At 41.5% G+C, this 17,688-nt stretch overlaps 1 pseudogene; it reads left to right on the forward strand.

Annotated features, from left to right (window-relative positions):
* Positions 1-353: 353 nt before the first annotated feature.
* On the forward strand, positions 354-16,713 carry LOC124775605 (annotated as a pseudogene).
* Positions 16,714-17,688: the final 975 nt, after the last annotated feature.

The following is a 17,688-nucleotide window of genomic DNA, read 5'->3' on the forward strand; positions in this document are numbered from 1 at the left end:
AAATCGGGGGGTGTTTCACAATGAAAACAAGTCCAACTATAATAACCAGAAGAGACACAATTGTAGTAATTACCATAATAATGGTAATAATAACAGGAATTAACAGAGGCAGGAATATGGAGTGAGAGCAATGAGGACTAATAGAGGTAGAAGAGGTGGAAGAGGTTTTGGTGATAGAGGTAACTACAACAGTAGACCTCAGTACTAGTCAGAAAACCGAGAACTGCCACAGTAGAGGGCCGAACTGGAGCAGAATATGAGGGTAGGCCCCAACAACAGTATAATAGGAACCAACATTATCATCAAAATATAAAAGCAAACAGAATGAATACCATGCTTGGTGTGAGAAAGATATGAAGCAATGGGGGAAGGGAGAATGGGACTCTAAATTGAAATGGGTACAAGGTTTACCTGGATTTTGTAGAAAGAAGGAACTAGATACGTATTACAAGCCAAGGAAAGCCTATCAAGTAGACATAGATGATACGTTGCCAGCAGATGAACATAATAGCATAACTAATGTTAAAGAAGGGATACCCAAAAGGGAAAAGGTTGGTACTTGCAGAAATATAGGAAAGATTGTCAATGGTAGTACCGGAAAAGAAGTAGGAAGTGTAGTTATTGAGAGTAAGTCTCCCAATAATACTAGTGGTGATGAAGGATATGATCACTGGGTAAATGACTTATATGAGTTAGGTACAGGATTAATAGAGTATGAGAGGGAGCTAGGAGAGGATACTCATAGTAGATACGAGAAAGTTGAAGGAAGGGGTAGAACTGAAATAGAGGAGAATATTGAAGATATTCCCGAAATATGTAGTGAAAGGGAGGAGGAATCAATAAGTAGTACCAGTGATCACAGTGATGAGGAAACTAGTAGTGATGAGAGTGATGAGAAGGTAATGGAGAGGGGTGCTACTTCTGATATATTGAACTGTGTAGTGTGAGTATACGGATGGAGCATAATTTGCAAGGAGAGTGTTTCAAAGGAAATAATTCAAAGAGTGGCCAGGAAGGTAACAGCTTAGTAGACATGGGTAATGAAATCATTAGTGTAGAGGGGCAAGTACTTAACGATAAATGTGATATGGTAATAGTAGGTGAACCTGGTCAAGAACATGAGAGGTTGTATGGTACCCAAAGAGCAGAACTAAGTGAAAGAGAGTATCCCACCCATGCTGAAAGCGAAACACAAGTTTAGCTTGTCGAAAGAGGCAATTGTAGGGATCTGAGCCAAGAGGATGAAAGTGTGATGGGTGATAATGAAAATTCCTCAATAGAAATGAGTCAAAACACAGTAGGAGAGACAAACAGAAAAATACCCCAGAGAGAGTTTGTCACAGAGAGGGAAAAGGAAGCACCTGATAAGTATAGTGATAAGTTAGTGCAAGGAATGTTAGCAGATTGGACTAATGAGGCAATTGAACAGGATTTGCTAAGAGAAGAGGAAGATGAGTCATCAATTAGGTTAGTCCAACCCTTAATAAGTGTACAGTTGTATGATGTAAGTGAATATGCATTATTAGATACAGGTAGTGAGATAACTTGTATTTCTGAGTCCTTGTGGAAACATATTAGTAGTAAATATGAGATTCCAGAAATGTCTGTGTCTGGACTCAAGATAGTAGGTGCCACAGGAAAGCTAAGTAAACCTGTGAAGAAACAAGTGTATTTGTCTTTCGAAATGGGCAATTGTAAGATGGAAAGTGTTTTTTAGTTATTCCTAATTTAAGTATAAATATGATTATAGGTTCAGATTGTATGATGAAAAATCAAGTAATAAATAATTGTCACCAGGGGTTGATGTTGTTTAAATATTTGGGTACAGAATATACAGTGAATTTTGCAGGACACATGATAGATGAAAAGGAACCATTAGGTGTCTCAAAATAGTGGAAGGGTCAGTAGTGGAATGTTGCGAAGAATGGGAGGAAGGAAATGTTGGTGAAAGTGAGAATCTATGGTTAGACAAGAATATGTTGTTCCATCAGAAGGTGAGTGAAGTGGATGGTATTGATGAACAACAAAAGGAGGAGCTGTATAATCTGTTAGTAGAAAACGAACAGGTGTTTTCTGAGGAACCAGGAAGAGTAATCGATTTTGAATGTAGGTTAAATATTAAACCGCATGAACCATTTTATAGAAGACCATTTGATATAGCTATAGCAAAGAGGAAGGCAGTAGCTGCTGAATTGGACACGATGGAAAGACTAGGAGTAATAGAAAGAAGTAATAGCAATTATAATAATCCGACTATGTGTGCACAGAAAAAGGATGGTGGAATTAGAGTAGTACTAAATGCCAGGAAGCTAAATTCAATAATAGAAAGAGAGTGTGACAAACCAGACAGTTTAGATTACATAATTCAAAATTGTAATGGGATTAAATACTTAAGTAGTCTCGATTTAACAGGGGGATATTGGCAAATAGGCCTGGCAAAGTAGCATAGAAAATATACGGCTTTTTTATTTGGAGGAAAATGTTACCAATATTGCGTGGTACCATTATGTATGAATATTGCAGTATCCATATTTATACGGGCTCTAGACAAAGTATTAGGAAAGGAGTTGAGTAGCAAAAGTACAGTGTATGTGGACGATATACTCATAGCTACCAAAAGTTGGAAGGAACATTGTACTATATTGAGAGAGGTGTTTCATGCATTGCATAAAGGAGGAATGACATTATGATTGAGGAAATCTGAATTTGTGAAAAGTGAGATTATGTTTTTAAGTTACATAATTAGTTGTCAAAGAATTAAGAAAGATCCAGAGAAGATTAAAGCGATAAAGGAATTCCCTGTGTCCAAGGGATGAAAAATCAGAAAGAAATCAAGAGTATAGGTAAGAATTTAAGAAGGGAACAGAATAAGGATCCATTTTCAGTATTAGTGAAAACTGAACTTAGAAAGAGGGGTAATGATATGACGCAAAAATATTATTGTGTATTTGATGGACTATTGTTCAGAAGGAGAGAGGAAACGTCAGATGTGTGGAGAGTATGCTGGCTGGAGGAACATGTAGTAGCATTAATCGATTGCATACATTTAAGTTATGGGCATTGTGGAACAAAGAAACGTTTGGAGAAATTGACAGAATCAGTATATTTTAACAATATGGCAAGGAGGATCCACGCAAGACTGAAGACTTGTGACCTCTGCCAGCAGGTGAAGGTAACAAATCAGAAGAGTAGGGGTCCGATGCAATCCATTTTACCCAAAGATACCTTAGAAATTGTGGCTTTGGATTTCAATGGTCCATTACCTAAGACTATAGAAGGTTTTTGTTATATTTTAGTAGCAGTAGATGTATTTTCAAAATTTGTAAAATTATATCCTCTGAGAAAAGCTACAGGAAAAGCAGGGTGTGACAAAATGATTAAGGACTATTTTGTAAAGATAGGCAAACCAAATGTTGTACTGTCAGATAATGGGTCTCAATTCATTTCAAAGAAATGGAAAACGAGTATGCAAAAGCAAGGAGTAGCATTAAGATATATAGCAGCATACCATGCAGCAGGCAATCCCGCCGTATGCTATATGAAAGAGATAGGTAGACTCTGTAGGACATTCTGCCATGACAAACATAGTAGTTGGGGAAAGTACGTACCTGACATTGAAATGGTTTCAATAACCTGGGGCATGGAAGTACAGGATTTACCCCAACTGAAATAATGATGGGAATGAAAGAGACTAACATAGCTGAAGAGAATATTAACTTCCCTTGAAGAAAGGAGATGACTTTAGAAGAAAAGGAAGGGCTAGTTAAAGAACGTATGAAAAAACATATGTTACAGAGGAAGAAAAGACATGATGGGAAAGGAAAGTTAACTAAAGTAGAAGTAGGAGACCTCGTGTTGGTCAAATCCCACGAGAAATCCAAAGAAATTACTTCAGAAATTTCAAAGTTGTTTCAGGTATACAGTTTGAGATGGCTGACATACCTCATACCAATGCATACTATTTAATCTTTCCTAAGTCAAAGAAAACTATGGTGAACAGAACATAGAGGACTTAAAGCTGTATAGAAAGAGAATACAAGGAGTAAAAAGTTCAAAAATAAAGAAAGAGACTCTAAAAGTAGAGGAAACCACTATTGCATATAATTGTAGTAGGTATTAGTAAAATTTTGTAAAAATTATAATAATAGGGCAGGTTTTGATACTGTGGTGGTATGGCAGAAACTAAAAAATATATGTGTAATATAAGACTGTAGTTAATGAAGGAATTAACATGTTACTGTGTGATTTAAATGAGAATAGGCAAATTGAACTGAAAATTATCAAGTTGTTTATTAGTTCTTAATCACCAATATAACCATAGTATTGTTATATGTGTCATGAAACATGTCTGTCTTTCCAAGAGGAATTCAAAATAATTTAGCACATTTAAGTAATGGCTTCAAAGAATAGTAAACATGACAGGAGGCGGGATGGTATTTCATCCCAACCTTGTATAAACAACCTGGGATGAAATAGCGGGCATATGTAACGCCACAATGAAGCATAGCCAAGGCGCAGCAGTTGAATAAGTGAACGCTCATACCATCTGTTGGATAGTTGCGCAAACAAAACCACAGGTCCTTATGCCTGGCGGCAGTCAAATGAAATAGCGCTACGAGTAAGACAGTATCTGAATAGTGCTGCGCTTGGACGACGAAATAAAGAAGCATTAAACTAGGATAATATTATTACGTATAGTAACAATGTTAATTTAATATTAGTTATATATATATATATATATATATGTGTGTGTGTATAAAATGACTGTAATTGAATATGGTAATATTATGGTATGTCCATTTGTAAATAGAGAACTAGGCATAGTGTAAAATAATGTTTAAATGTGAGGGAAATCCCCAAGAACGCGGACAATGCAGGTTGGCGCGTGAATTTGGCAGTAGAGAGAGATATGTTCTGGAACTGTTCAGATATAGAACAGAGATTACGCGGCGTGAAAGTGACGCTTTAAGTACGGTACGGTAAAGTTGCTTATAGACAGTTAAAAGTGAGCTTACAACAAACACGAACTGGATTTATGGTGTGTCAGCAAGTCAAATGGACAATAAAGCTTGCAGGATGCAACATTTTGACGGAGACGGCTTGTGAGCGATATAGTTGCTGTTCCCGCTCAAAAAGCACATGGCACGCGTTGTGGAAGTTGCGTAATTTACGACGGACTGCAGTGACCAGCAGCAAGGTAATAAATGACCAGTGTCTGCAGCTAATGTTGCAATGTGATCTTACTACCATATGAGATCCATTGATGAGCTCACGCCAGCACAAGCAACGAACTAGTAGTTATCGTGCGACAGTGTTTTTATGAACAGTGCATTTTATACCGCCGCCGTAACAAGTACATTTATTCGTAGCGAACCAGTTTATGTATTTATCAAGTCAAGTTCTCTACAGTGTAATGTCTGAGTGAAATAATAAGTTTGTGATTCAAAGTGCATTCCATGAGTGTCATCAATTATTTACAGAAAATAGTTCATTATTATCCCAAATCCATCACTGTGTGTGCAGCAGTACCAGTAAAAAGTCTATATTACGTGAGTATCGGCGTATTAATGCAACGATATAATCGGAGTCAACGCCGAAAATTCCCAACAAACGCCGGATTATACAACTGACAGAAGACGCCAGGTACTGTGCCACATTAATTACAGTTCAACTCGATGTGGTGGCTTTTCAGTACATTATCAACGTAAAAACTCATTCAGCTTCATTTGAACAAAATGATTCTAAAGTAATGTTTTTAACATCTCTAGTATCCATCAGTTCTATAGTGTTCATTGAATATTCAATTAAAGTCTTTATTGCCACCACAGTACTCATTGTACCTTCAGTACAATGCAAAATCAGTAACATTAAAATCATTACTTACAGTGGGTGCACACCAATTTAACTTACAGCAAGTTCAAGTGTTTATCATATGTGTGTGTATATTGTGTTACGTAAATGTTGTTCGCCTGATAGGCGTGATTTACGTACACCAGTTAGTGCATTCTGTTCAGTCACTTCAAAGAGGTTATTTTTGTTAATGAAAATAAAAATTCATTTAACATTCGATTTCTTGTGCGCCATCGCCAATATTTATTCAGTAATTCCGTGTAGTAGTCTGAACTACATAGCAAAGCTATTCAGGCTTATTACACGCTATAGCCGCTTTCCAGACGCCCGATGCCGCATGGTCTAAAAATATTACAGTACATTCGGATAGTGGCATCGCAACTTGCACATGTAACGTTGTGAACCGTGACGAGTGCAACAAACTCATATCCACAATTCATAAGCAACAAGTGGAAAAGAGTAAGTATCTGATCAAAAATGACTCCTTTTTCTGACTTCTTGTCTCTCAAAGTTAGCTAATATGTTGCTGGAACAACCTGAATACGTCTGACGTAATCTTCACTTTCCCTACTACTTCTCGCCCACATACATAGACGACTCTTCTCTTCCATTATGCCTTCGACGACAAAGATCGAAACCGTTTCCAATTCCGTGCAGAGGCCTCCGAAATTTTCACCATGTTAGCAAATACTCTGTACTCTTTATTCTTCAACAAACTCCTTGGGACTACCTTAGTGGAAGTCTTACAACCACTTTATCATACCATTTCTTTGCATGAAAGATTGTCGTGATATATCCTAAATACTCTACACTTTATTCATGAACTGTCGTAATCCTCAATGAATCACAATAATTATACCGCTCATTGCTGCAGACTAAGAACAGAGATACCTTCACATGCTGCAGGCAAACACAAAGAAGCATCAGAAACTCACTTCGCTTAAGAAAGTTTCTAGAACAAAATCAAACCTGACTCTAACAAAGCGCGACACTACCCATAAAATCTCTGGAGCACTGGTTAAGATCCTCATTTTAAGTACTCCCTATCACCCCTCCGCCTCCTCTTTTTCCTCCTCCCCCCCTCTCTTTCAGTCTGTGATCGAACAGATGACTTATCATTCGCTCCGATCTCCCAGTTCTTGAAAAAGCTCCTGGAACAGTAGTGAATATACGCGTACTGACCTAGGCTCAATACATCAATATTTTAAAAACGCTAACTGAATCGTGGTGATCTGAAAATGTGTAGCATGTCCAGGAAAAAATATAGGTTTTTTATATTCGTAAATGGTGTTTATCGTAGACCTGAGGCGTCTCTCACTTGGTGCAAAGATTATACAAGGTGGCTCTGTGATATTCTGGGTAGAAATAGAACATGTAGTTGGGTTTCGATAAAAATATTGTAATAATCTTTTGAAAAGTACACTCGTCATTTCGACTAGAACAGTTAGGACCATCTACACGCTCGGTTTCGTCTAACCAAGTTATCGGATTCGAGCCCAATGAAACATCTGAGAATGCAAGAACCACCACATCAGGAAAGTAATCCAGGAAATGTGGCTATATTTGGGGATTGATTGTGTGAGAAACGGTTGTGCAGTGATCTCACCTACGTGCATAAAATCGTACACTTGTTCAGCAGTTAATGGGTGGTACTAAGGCTCGTTGATGAAATTACTGGCAGAAAACTTGTACAATGCTTTCTGAGAACGAGTGCAATATCTCACTCACTCTGCCACCTACGGAACGCACAGAATAATACAAAATTTTTGTTCATTATAAAATACATTTGGCAAAATAGTATCACCTTTAGCGAAATGGTGGTGCAGCGGCAGCTCCTGAGCTACTTCTTGTAATTTAAATTGATGGGATGGTTGGTAGAGTTGGGAGATAACACAAAATAACTGTTCAAAGTCCCAAGGAAAATCTACTGATTCAGCTGAAGCATCACTTTTAACTGTAACGATAATAGTTCATTATTTTAAATGGTTCAAATGGCTCTGAGCACTATGGGACTCAACTGCTGAGGTTATTAGTCCCCTAGAACTTAGAACTAGTTAAACCTAACTAACCTAAAGACATCACAAACATCCATGCCCGAGGCAGGATTCGAACCTGCGACCGTAGCGGTCTTGCGGTTCCAGACTGCAGCGCCTTTAACCGCACGGCCACTTCGGCCGGCCATTATTTTAAATTCCCATGTGTTTGTGTGCATTTATGTGAAAAATCATACCGTGCAACAAACAAGCCTTAGTTTCCGAGAAAAATATTGTGGCCTGTAAATGATCGTAGCAATGATCTTGCAACCTCAACATTGCATGAGCAACGTTTGTGTAATTTAAACAAATGACATGTCAGCTGACGACACAAACTGACTATTGTTTTTGACATGATATTTGAATTGTACCTCTACATGTTGATCACTAGAAGTGTAACACCATAAAGGCGGGACGCGGCAAATGTCAAACTAGACTGAAATGTGTACTACATGCTTGAGTATACAAACGATTAGCATTTAAGTGTAGCCGCGTAATGTAGATAGAGTAACGATTGGGCAAAAGTTTTCTCATTTAGATATTGCACTTAAATGTTGCTTCTTAGTGAGAAGATAGTGTTCTTTCTCGTGCAAGAAGAACCATCACATGTCGCAATTCAACAACAGATGGGTCTTGCCCTATTCAGACTGCTGTTTATCGAAGCACGATATTGATGCTTACTTTGAGTAGTATCCTACCACTGTCATGCGGATATGGAATCGATGGGTCAAGGGTGCAACAACGAAAGTTCGTGATGGATGTCACAGCGGCCCCGCGCGACTAGTGCCCGAGAGGACAGACGTGTTATTTCGTTGGCTGTTTAGCTTCGCACAACCATGTAACACCTTGCATCAGGATACAGGCTTGTTCTGGAGCAGGACAAGTGTCCACACGGATAGTGCGACGATGTATGGAGTCCCGTAGCAGCAGCACAGAGGGGTGGGCCCAGTCACCACTCTGGACACTGGGGTGGCAGCACGTTATCTTTTCAGAGGAATCCCGGTTCCAGTTACAGAATCAAAATGGAAGTATCCGTGCTTGGAGGCTCTGAGGAGAACGAAAGTTCCATTCGCCATCGTCATAAGGGCCAAGCATCTGGCGAAACAGTGTGGGGTGCAAGAGGATACTCTACACAATCACTTTTAGTTCGTATTCCTCAAAATCACTTACAGATTCAATCATGTAGTCTTCCAACTACACCGAGCGAGGTGGCGTAGCGGTTAGCATTCGGGAGGACGACCGTTCGAACCCGCGTCCGGTCATCCTGATTTAGGTTTTCCTTGATTTCCCTAAACCGATTCAGGTAAATGGCGAGATGGTTCCTTTGAAAGGGCACGGCCGACTTCCTTCCCTAATTGGATGGGACCGACGACCTCGCTATTTAGTCCCCTCCTCCAAATCAATCAATCACTCAGTCTTCCTACTACTTTATAAATGCACAGTGAGTAAAATTTCGTTAAATTCTATCCTTCGTAGTGTTACAGTTTTAATGGTCAGCAAAATGTGTGAATGATTTCGCGGGCAAGTAATGCGTAAAAATCCCGATTTATTTTTAAAGCTACTTGCAAAAGATCTGCAGAATCGGTCATAGTCGGGTTTTAATACTAACTTTCCTTCGACTATACCTTCCACTACTCTGTCAACTTCCTGTTTTGTTTGAACAGCTTTCTCTCTCGCAACAGTTGTGGACAACAAGGTAAGCTTCCAGGAAGCAGAAGACAGAGGGCGGACTGTTTGATCTGTGCGCAGCGGAGCAGATGGGCGGCACGCGCAGCCCAGGGGGGCGGGTCTCGGCGCGTCCGCCTGCCGCCTGGGCTGTTTAGGGGCGGCTTTGTCGCTGGCAGGCAATTAACGGAGTTGCTGGCGAGGCGGTCAGTGGCTCCAGCACAGGACAACGACGCTGCACTGGCGGCGGAACCCCTGCAGATTGGGAGATTACAGCTTGCTTAACGAGGTGCGACAAGTACACACATTGGTTGGAGTCTTAAGCAAAACACAGTGGAAACAGCTTTTTGTTCAGAAAGTAGTTCTTTTACGGCGATTCTTGGGTAAAATAGCTTGGATATTTGTGTCTCTGCAGTCTCATTAACGAATACGTTCCTGTACTGGACCTCGTGAGCGCCACCAATTTTCTATAGAAATTAGAAGTATGTTAATACCTTCAGCTGCTGACAGGCGTTGATATACATCAACGGGGATAGGTGAAAATGTGTGCCGCGATCTCCTGCTTACATGGCAGACGCTCTATCCATCCTTTTTTTTTTTTTTGGTCGTTGTGTTTGGTCGTTGCGTACTTCACATGACATCCGTTCAAGTTCATTTGTTGATCTTTCCACTCAGTTTTTTATTACAGAGGCCAATCAGCTCTCTGACCGAACTCGCTGAGCTACCGTGCCGGCATCCATCTGAGCCACCGAGGGCACAGAGGATAGTGCGACCGCAGGGACTATCTCGCGCACGACTCCCGCCAGACTCACATTCTCACTTTGCATGTCCACACACCACATTCGTAGTGTCCCACCCCAACACACTCATTACTCGTGGAAGACATTATTACGAAGTCCCGTAAGAGTTCGGGGAATATGTGCGAGCCGGCCGGAGTGGCCGAGCGGTTCTAGGCGCTACATTCTGGAACCGCACGACCGCTACGGTCGCAGCTTCGAATCCTGCCTCGGGCATGGATGTGTGTGATGTCCTTAGGTTAGTAAGGTGTAAGTAGTTCTACGTTCTAGGGGACTGATGACCTCAGATGTTAAGTCCCATAGTGCTCAGAGCCTTTTTTTTTTTTTTAATATGTGTGCATTCGCTGAGAAGAAGAAGGTCATGGCCGGTATTGCCAGAACTATATACTTATATGGATATGATGTCTGTGCTTTCGGAAATGTCCGAAAGGACAGACACCATATCCATACAATTTTCTATAAGGTGAAACAGAACTCCACCGACAAAATTCTGATGTTTCTTTAGGGACATTTTCTGTGTCTTTTGATATGAGATACCCATAATCTCCAGCAGTTCATTATAGAGTAATAGAATTTCGTTTGTCATCCATCCCCACTTACCTTTGTATTGTATTGCACCGAAAATATCTACGCGACAGTACAAATGTCGACTGTATGTTCCATTCGCTCACGGTACGTGATAATAACAGTAATGTCCACTTTACTCTTTGCCGTCAAGTTTGCATTCTGTACTGCTCGGCTCTGACTCTTGTCTGTTTGCCAGTCGGTGCTAATTTTACGTTAACAGAGATACAAACCAATATGAATAGGTAGACCGATGAAGAATTTGCCGGTGTACACCTCGTGTATAAGTTTACTAAATGCAATGGAAGAGCGATGCTGATGTGTTCCAGCAGCGACAGCAATCACGTCACTGTTTTTGTGGTTCTGGCGGTGGTTGCATTGCTGTGTGTTTTCGTTGAATGTTTTTGTAACTCAATATTTCATGCTTTTCGCTGTTGCAAAGTTATTTACGCAGAAACAAAATTGACTGATGTAACAAACCAAATAAATCATGATTGCATTACTACTCTGCAACAAGCTGCCAGTCTCTGATACCAAAATATTCAGAAGATATCACATGAAGAACCACCAAAACTTGGTCGTTGGAGTGCGGGTTTACCCTGTGTAACCATAACATACATCTATCAGTGCTTCAGCAACCACGATGCAACGTGATGGTGGATTGTAGTTTGTTTCTGTTAACGAGGATCTTGGATCAACTGCCTGTACTGAAAGGTTTGCAGAAAGTTTAATAACCATTAGCTCCTTACCAGTCTCTTGAGGTGAAAGTTGTCGCCATAATTGTTAACAGATTCATCCCACTGCGAGACAAAACGGTCAAAATCGTCCTGGAAAAATGTTTGCGGTTGCCTACGGAACCATGACTGTACCCAGGCGGGCGCCTCTTCGTCTGAAGCAAATCGGGGGCCACAAAAATCTTCCTTCAGCGCTGAAAAAATAAGTAAATCGCATGGGGAGAGATCTGGACTGTACGGAGGACGCGTAAGGGCTTCTTAGCGAAATTTATGACTTCTGTTCAGAAATTTGGAATTTGTTGTGGGCCATCGAAGAATATTTCCGCTTCACTCCGTGTAGTTTCGTGATGAAGTTCCGATAGATGGTGGTGCTATGCGTAGCCTTGAAAATGGCGTCCGCAACAGAGGGCGAGGCGTCTGTCATCACCACAACCAGGTCGCGCGAACCTTTCCGATCTCCCGAGAGCCAGTCGGCCGCACACGACTGTGACTCCCGCAGTAATGGAAGATCCGGACACTCTCATTCGAGGAGATCGACGGATCGGAATCAATCACGTAGCTGCTCAACTGAACATTTCTGTTGGTAATGCTGACACACTCGTCCACCAGTCGGGATACTCAAAAACGTCTGCCCGCAGGGTTCCTCGCCGCCTAACAGAAGACCATAAAGAGCAACGAAGGACCATCTACCACCTGTACGGAACTGCCTGCGCATTACAAAGCTGGTCGTGACAATTTTTTGTCGAAGTCGTCCCCAGGTTCATCTCTTCGAATCGGAAACAGAACGGCAATCCATGGAGTGGCGAAAGACCACCTCTCCTCCGAAGAAGAAGTACAAAACCGCACTCTCAGCCGGTAAAGTCATGGCGACGGTCTCCTGGGACTCTGAATGAGGTTACTGTGTTTTATATCCTCCCCCATCAACTCTTAATTGTAATGTACTACTCTCAGAAAATGAAAGGAACGTCAGTGTGTTCGTCGCCACAAGAATGCAAACGAACTTGTCCTACTGCATGGCAACGCAAGGTCTCACAAAGTCTGTGCACACGAGCGGTGCTCTCAAATCTTCATTGGACTCTTCTTACTCAGCCACCCTACAGCCTGGCTCTTGCACCTTCCGACTTTCATCTGCTTGGCCCAATGAAGGATGCATTCCATAGGAAGCAGTACATGGATGTGTGGAGGTTATTGATGAAGACGTTGGCTCCGACGTCGACCAATAGAATGGCACCAATCGGACATACAGTCCCTCAGAGTAAGGCGATGCAAGGCCGTCGCACTGGACGGTGATGACGCTTGGTTTGCGGGGCGCTCAACTGCGCGGTCATCTACGCCCGTACAAAGTCCCGGTTTTGACACAGTCCAGTTTTTACACAATCCAATCTATCCACTCTCACGAATGATGATGATATGATGGGCTCAACACAAACACCCAGTCCACGGACCGAGTAAATCCCCAACACGGCCGAGAATCGAACCCGGGACACCGTCATCCAGAGGCAACAACGCTAGCCACTAGACCAACAGCTGCTGGACGGGTAGTATGATGAAAAATAGGGTATTGTAGCAAATAGAGTGGGGAATAATGTGTATTGCATTCAAAATAAAGCCAACGTGCTTTCAGAAAAAAATTTGTTTCATTATTTATTGAACGTCCCTCGTATTAACAGTTATGGCAACTGCTTTTGAAATAATAAAGAGTTTACTTACATTCCCTCCATCTGTCTCGATTTCATTTGCCTATCTCTTACGTGTGATTTCTCCGAATAAAATAAGCATGAACGTTGCTCTACCATCTGCCGCAGAGGTCAATCTGTTAAGAACCTCATTTCAGAAGCTCTTTAGTTTTGAACACATAACAGATTACTCACTTTGGCACAACTACCGAGTATGATTTTTCAGACCTCGCGGATACAGCTCATTGGAACGTGTTTGCATAGTAGATCGACCAGTATCCAAAAGGGTGCTGCTGAAGTAGATAATCAGCAACTGACTATATTAGAACACCAGGACAGTCTTTTGCATTATATGGATCGCTTTATGAGCGTTATCCACCAGGCCCCTGAAACATCCATCCCAGTATCTCCAGGCCAGTTACAAAGCTGTTCCCTAGTGGAATGAGGCGTGCCCCTCAGCTCATCCAAGTGTACGGCCCTGACATGTTTCATATGTGGAGAATTTCGCAGTCTTTCAGGTCGCGGGAACGAATGCGCTATAAAATTGTTGAGAGACTCTTGGATCAACTGTTCCATTTGCTTATTTAAAATGTGTGGAGGTTACAGGATTTTGAAATAACATAATCTACATCTATATTCATCTCCCACACAATAGCCGGCCGAAGTGGCCGTGCGGTTAAAGGCGCTGCAGTCTGGAACCGCAAGACCGCTACAGTCGCAGGTTCGAATCCTGCCTCGGGCATGGATGTTTGTGATGTCCTTAGGTTAGTTAGGTTTAACTAGTTCTAAGTTCTAGGGGACTAATGACCTCAGCAGTCAAGTCCCATAGTGCTCAGAGCCATTTGAACCATTTTTGAACCCACACAATAGCAGAGCATTTTGTCAAAACTGAGCTAAGCACGCTCACACACCAGCTCACGTCCCGAAACTGCAGCTTCGTGTACTTTACCCTGGAGAGTGAAATGTTCATTCTTGAACTGACTAACATTTTCACAGTCCTGCGAAACGTTTTTTAATATTTTCAAAGTACATTTTCACTCTGCAGCTGAGCATGCGCTGATTTGAAACTTCTTGGAAGATAAAATATGTGTGGCAACCCAGGACTCGAACCTGGGGTCTGTACCTTTCAGGGGGAATTTCTCTACCGATTGAGCTATTCAAGCACGGCTCAGGAACCGACAACAGAGATATACGTACTTCCACCATTACCTCATCTCCTACCTTCCAACATTCGCACTTCTCCTGATTACGTTGCAGGTCTAGCACTTCTTAGCACAGTGAGTTGCGCTAGGTAGCACACTGCGTAGAGCACTTGCCCGCGAAAGGCAAAGCTCCAAGGTTTGAGAGCCGGTTCGGCACAAAGGTTTCACCTGCGACAAAGTTTCAAATCAGCGCTCACTCCGGTGCAGAGTGGAAGTTCAATATGGAAACAATCAACCAAGCTGTGGCTAAGCCATGTCTGTACAATATCCTTTCATCCAGAAGTGCCAGTCCCGTAGGGTATGCATGAGACCTTCTATGATGTCTGTAAGGTAGGAGACTAAGTACTGGAAAAAGTAAAGCTATGAGGGTACATCGTGAGTCATGCTTGGATGGCTGAGTTGGTGCGGATTGTTGGGTGCGGTTTGTTGTGCACATTAGGGGTTTCAGCGGCAAACGTAGAATTCCCAAAATGGCTGTCGATAGACCTGGTAAAATTTTTCTTTTTGAAGAGAGGTGGAAGGAAAGAGGAAGTCCGTTTTGACAAGATTATATCCAGAATATAAAAACCGTACTATTGAACAAGAATTTTGTGAAACGGCCAGCAATCACTCTGAAAGTTATCAGTGGTTTATATTCTGCTGTGACAACAATCTAGCTGGATAATCTTTGCAGCAGACACTGCCACCACAATGACAACCAAACACCCCGATTATGCTCTGTTGGCAGCAAGAATTGCAGTTTCAAACCTACACATAGAAACCGAAGGCTTATACGCTGTAATATATGATTTGTATAACATGTTCAGTCCTGTGACGAAAGGGAAGAGTCCTCTTGTAACAGAATTCCACCATTAAATTATAATGAAAACTGCAGAAAGGCTTAAAGCTCAAATAATTTATAATATATATTTTAATAATAGCTACTTTGGCTTCAAGACACTAGAACGTTCATACTTGCTACACAGTGATGGAAAAGTTGCTGAAAAGCCTCAACACATGTTGACGTGTTTGGCTGTTGGCTTACCTGCCGAGGACACAGACGCTGTCATAAAGACCTGAAGTCTGTTATCTGAAAGACACTTCTCCTACTCTCTATGAAGCTGGCACTTCAAAACTTATCAGGTTGTTTACTGTTGTGCGTGAAGGAGGGCAGTATTGAAGGCATTTATAATACCTTAAGGGAGCGTGCAATGATTTCCAAATCGATAGGATGTATTGGCCTTAGCGTTGATTGTATTTGCAATGCTGCTAGTTATATTGCTGGCATAAATGGTACGTCAAAATTCCTAATTTCTGTGCTGCGTGTATAAAAAAAAATACGTTCAGATCATTGCAATAATAAGAGACCTGGTGCATTTGCAATCTATCTGGAGCCATGGCATGCAGACGTCTCTCTATTCTTGGATCTGTAAAGGAACACATAAAAAAATGAAGTTCGTGCTCTTCATCTGTTGTATGCCTTTCGGATCACAGATTTATTCATGTGCCACGTAGAGGTCAATGAAATATGGAGCTTACTGTGCCCCCACCCCCAACGATTGTTTTGACGAATAACTTGAGAACTCTGTACAAAATGTGAAGATGAAGGAAAATATGTATGCAAATTGAGGGCTTAGCAGTTGCGGTGTGCTATTATACAGTCACAAATGGAAACGGGAACACCTTACATGCTGCACAAGGATGCCTGCAATGAAAAATCTAGCAAACAAAATATGGGTACAATAAAATCCAGCAACTCATGTATAAGCATTATTGAGAAAACATCGCCAACAGAGATTGCCGTATGCAATCTTGCGTTCATAGCTGTTAATATGTTTGTGAAACCTGACAAGACATATTATTTTGACAGGTTGAAAGACGTTTCAAAAACTGTGACCACAAGTTTAAATTAAATAGTTGAAGTCAATTGTTGTCCTGCACCAGAAACAAACACATAAAATATGCGACATCGTCCTATTTGTATTGGCGTTCATGGCCTTTCAGATGCATTTTGAGAGTGAAGAAGATCAAAAATTATAAATCCATATACTTGTAATTGAAACTGTCTAAACTGTCTACTACGGAACTCTTGAAACAAGCTGTGAACTGTCAGAGACTTTGGGTTCTTATGAGACTTACAGAAGAATTCCTTTAACAAAGGCATTTTGCGTTTTGATATGTGGGACGTTAAATCTACTTCACTTGGGAACTAGGCTGCTCTCAACGAAAAAATTGCGGTGCGTGGTGTCCACAACTCACGCTTGTTGGCTTCAATACTAGCTCCATCAACTTCCCAATTCCTTTGATACAATGTATCGTTTAAGCCATAAACCAGCAGCCCGCATCCCGTGGTCGTACGGTAGCGTTCTCGCTTCCCACGCCCGGGTTCCCGGGTTCGATTCCCGGCGGGGCCAGGGATTTTCTCTGCCTCGTGATGGCTGGGTGCTGTGTGCTGTCCTTAGGTTAGTTAGGTTTAAGTAGTTCTAAGTTCTAGGGGACTTATAACCACAGCAGTTGAGTCCCATAGTGCTCAGAGCCATTTGAACTATAAACCAGCAGTGTATGTACACGCTGTGTTTGTCTGGAGAATTTCAAATTGTAAACCAGCGTCTCATAACAGATTTGACTAAATGTGCTCTGAGGAGTGCAGGTATGAAGAATGCAATAATAGCAAGCGGTGGATCAATACAGAGTATCACCGGAATTCCTGATACATAAAAGCGTTATACAAAAGTGTATGGGAGATGCCTCAGGAAGCTATTGTCAAAATGGCAGTTGATGAGCAGTCTTCGCTGATCGGAGCCAGTCTCTCAGCACACGTATTGCTGGACCAAATAATTATAACTAACATCAATGCATTTCTGCGCATGGCGAAGGGGGCTGAAGACTGTACTTCACTATCTCCGCGCTAAACAAGTCGCTGTGGCAATCAAGTTTACAGTTGACTAGAGTAAATTGTCACGCAATGTTAGCATCTCAGGAAATGGCCTTTCTCTTCAAAGCAGACAACACTGATGAAGTGCACAAATGAGGGCAATGGTTGTTTTCTAGCCAACAAGAACGAAGGTTTAAGGTATGGTTCAAGAAGTATTAACATGCTGTGCTTAAAGGTTTAGTATTGTGTATGATATTCAACACTGAAATTGTTCTGAGCCTTATTGGCTAAGGAGAAATATGTTGCTATGCTA

The sequence above is a fragment of the Schistocerca piceifrons genome, chromosome 2, assembly GCF_021461385.2.
Source record: "Schistocerca piceifrons isolate TAMUIC-IGC-003096 chromosome 2, iqSchPice1.1, whole genome shotgun sequence".
In the NCBI taxonomy this organism is placed as follows: Eukaryota; Metazoa; Arthropoda; class Insecta; order Orthoptera; family Acrididae; genus Schistocerca; species Schistocerca piceifrons.